Genomic DNA, 4,337 nt, shown 5'->3' on the forward strand with positions numbered 1-4,337 from the left:
TAAGACAAAATATAACTAACGCTGGTGGGCCAGAGGCTAGTAGATACCTGCTGGATCTTTGTGCCCCATTGTCGTCATGGGCTGGGCCTGTTAAAAACAAAACCAAGCCTGGGCAGTCTACAGCCCAGTTGAAACTTGCTCGACCTGAAAAAACAATATGCGTGCTCAATAAATGAGAGAATTCTGCAAGTACAGACTGATAACTGGGATGCAACAGGGATATTGTTTTTTCATCGTGATAATAAGTGCATGCACTTGTTTCAGAAAATTTAGAGAACTGGGCATTCGAATGACAGGTGCTTATGCTACCCATCAAATAAAAATCAGGTGCCTGAAAATTCGTTTCGAAACAAATGATTTAGCTTTATATCCACGTCGACCCTCGGCATGATGGTTGGAAGCAAATTCCAAGTTCATACCAAAAGATCATTAACAACAATACCAACTTGCGGACGATAAGGTAGTACAAGTACCAATACCAAACTAACTTATAATCTTTTTACTCATGGCCCTAGTGTTCGTCTGGTAGAAAATCTTGCAGAGGACAAGCTCCCGCTCCTTCTCTTGCTCCAGGTACCCGAGGTAGTACTGGTGCATCACCCAATTGGTCCTCTACTGGTCGAAGTTCTTGTTGGTGTGCAGCACGAGAACCTTTTTGCTGCCCGTCTGCCGGCCATTGACCATCACCGGCAAGGTATTGCCGGTCTTGTGCCACATCGTGTGCGTGCCGCACTCCGACTGTATCTTGCGACACGTCCACGTGCCCCTTTTGAATGCCCTGGAATTGTGCTGGAAGAAATGCTTACTTAGGCCACTTAGTGTGATACCTGCAGTATTGTCGAATACAGGTTTTAATGTACGTAGTTGGCATTTTCATAACATCTTTGGCATGTTGCATTCACTTGTTTCACTTTTTATTAACTGTCAAATTGTAATTTCTTCACCAGGTCTGTGTTTAAAAAGAAAAATAGAGCTATAAACAAAGGAATATGTTTGTGCAAGTAGACGGTCGATCGGTGTCTTACCTGGAAGTTTCTCAGGATGGATGTAGCATATGCCGTGCTCGCTGTCGATGGTTGGTATGAACTAATCGATGAGAGGGTGAGATCTCGCGCTGTCAGCACTCACTTTGGCCTCATGGTACTTGATTAGCTCCTGATCCGTGGGATCGAACTTGACGCTAGCCGGCAGCACCGACCAATCCTTCTTCGACTTGCATCGGTTAATTTCACTTATATGGTACTCAATGTATGATCAATCGACTGTTTTAAGTGAATGATGAAAGATTTCGACAGATAAGTGGTACTCCAAATCTGAAGTCCAGAATATCCTAACACGCCACCGGGATTCTTGTTTCACCTCATGCGCAACATGTTGTCACGTCAATTCAATGTGTGGGCATGATGAATAATTTGACCGACGTATACTAGTACGGCTACTGTACTACTTACTAGTCGTATTTAGTGTCACATTCTAACCATAGGTTTAACTAACAAGTACGCATTTGAAGCTTAATTGATATATATACAGCCGGTCTATTCTACCAATATTAGCAGAATAATTATTCTGATTACACTTCCGCACTGCATGCTCAGTACTCTCACGAGTGAACTTCCCGTCGCAAAAAACTGCACGATGTGTATTTTCGGTACCTTTTTTGCTCTAGTTTTTAACTGTTTATCGGAATGAGGCGTGTAATATACCGTTGAAAAGCTATGGATTAGGCGCAACTTCACCATGTTGAACACTTTTCGAGATTCCTCACGGTTTAAGAGCAGTTTCGAAAATGGTGCGGCCCATCATGAGTGGCAGCAAGCGTTTTTTTGCAATTTCTCCTAAACCGCTCATCGGAATGAAGCAAATGATACATCGTTGAAAAGATATCATCGAGGCGCATCCTTTTCGTATCTATTATTTTCTCTAATTCGTTACGGTTTAAGAGCAGTTTCAAATTTACTAAATCGCGGAATTCTGTTTTTCAAATTTTCGGTACTGTTTTCACTCCAGTTTTCTAACCCTTTGTCGAAATGATGCGTATGATACGCCGTTGGAAAGCTACGAATGAGGCGCAACTTTCATATGCTAAAATGTTTTTGAGATTCCTTATGTTTTTTAGTTAATTTTAAAAATTGTGCGGCTGGCGATGAGAGGCAGCGGCCGTTTTTCACGAAATTTTTACAAACCACTGGTCAAAATGATTCAAATTATACTCCGTTGGAAAGATATCAATGAGGCACAACTTTTTCATATAGAGCACTCTCTCCGATTCCTTACGGTTTAGGAGCAATTTTGATTTTAACAAAATGCGGACACTCTATTTTTTCACGACACCAAAATCGTCATATGTACTGCATCACACAGGAAACCGCACTTCTTTAGACTAAAAACTGCACTTCATCGGACAAACAAGTGCACTGCATGATTTTTTTTGTGGGACGTAAATTTTCCTAAACGAGGTGGAGTGCACTTCATATCGAGTGTTGGTGAACCGCAATACTATAAAAAGTGAACCTCGAGACTGCCGTAAACGGGCTACAACACTACTGAAAGTGAGCCGCGTGAGTTTTTTTTTCCAAACTCACTATTTGTACGTGCGTAGACTGGGCAAATGGACCGCATGGACTGAGCAAGTGAACCACATGTAATGAGAAGTGAGATGCTTTCCGAGGTGTTTTTGTTTCTGTTCACCAAGTGAAACACAAAGGAGTTTTATGGCAAACTTCACGAGAGAACAAAATGAGCTTCAAAACATACATATCCATTCATTATTTTTACACAATTACACATCCATCCAGTACATAGCAGAATCAACGACGGAGTACCCAACTGAACTGCACTAGGCAAAGACTTTCTTGTGCAAAGTTACCATTCATTTTCTTACTACAAAATCAACTTCAAATGCACTAGGCAGTACCCTTTTTCTCTCTGCGTTTCTCCTAAACAAAAAAATGGAACTTCAAATAAACAGTGGGGCAACAAACTTGGGTACTATACAGAGCAACAAATGTTGTTAGAAATCTATAGAAAAAAGAGCAAAAGAAGCTCTTCTGAACTCGCATGGGCGGCTACTGTTCTAGGGCGTCGGCGGCGGCGTACTGCATGTCCGCACCGCACGAAACGCTTGCATCGTGCACATGGCTGGTTCCACCCACACATTGGACTGCACGGTGCTGATGGTTGTGCTACTTACACTCATGTTATGGGCTGCATGACCAAAATCAACAGCAAAAAAACTAAAAAATACACAAAGAAAATTGTGAGCTCCAAGCCCAGGGACTGCACGGTGACGACGGGTGTGCTGCTTACACTCACACGATGGACTGCATGACCAAAATCAACAACAAAAATACTGAAAAATACACACAAAAATTGTGAGCTCAGGCAGCAGTCCAAAAAATTCGCTGCAATGGCTGTTCACAAACGGAACTCAATGCTGATGTTTTTGCTCGAAAACCATGTATGCATACTCGATATCCGTCCATGCCCAGACTGCACACACACATGATCCGCACCACACAGCCAGACTCTGAATTTCACTAGCGCACTGCACAAATTGCATGGGAGCTTGCGGGCGCTAGAGCAGTGGGTGTCCTCGTCTTCCCGATTTGACCCTGAAGATGAAGAACAGAGCGGCAAGACTTCATGGAACAACAGTAGTTGCTTCAAAAGTCTGCAACGGCGAGGAATCGATTCAGAGAGAAAAAAACTGCACGGGCATCGTCACCACTGTTTGACCTTCGTCACTGCGATGGAAGAGTGAACTGCTCGTGACGGGAGCCACATGCCTGCCCAAACCGAACTGCAGCTGATGAGAGGCCGCCTGAATCAGCAAAGAGGAATCTTCGGTCGAGAAGGGAAGTCGGACTCCACCTCTGTTCGTCGGGGAAGTTGGTGCTTTCTGTTGGAGGCTAATTCCCCGAGGACACCATCAGCATCGGATCCAAGGCCGAGGTACAAAGTGCGGCGGCGCTGACGAGGAAGATGGCCGCCAAGGGGAGGAAGCAAGATCAGGGGCAGAGTGGTCGAGGCAGTCGCCGGGTCGGTGCTGTGGACCGGCGGTGGCCGGATCCATCGGCTGGGCGGTGCGGTGGGGCTGGATCCGTCGTCTGGGCGGCACGGAGGCGTGCGGCTTGGAGGAGCTTCGGCGCTGGGAGGAAGTACATCCCGGGGAAGAAAGGAGCCAGCGGCCCTGTGGCGGTGGGAGGAAGGAGCCCCGGGGGCACTCTGGCGCGGAGAAGGAAGCTAGGCGGCGGCGCGGCACAGCGATGGGAGGCCGGAGCAGGCGCGTGAGGAGGGAGGTGGAGAAGGATTCCGTCGGATCCGGTTGGGGAAGTCGG

Source organism: Triticum aestivum, chromosome 3B, assembly GCF_018294505.1.
Source record: "Triticum aestivum cultivar Chinese Spring chromosome 3B, IWGSC CS RefSeq v2.1, whole genome shotgun sequence".
NCBI lineage: Eukaryota > Viridiplantae > Streptophyta > Magnoliopsida > Poales > Poaceae > Triticum > Triticum aestivum.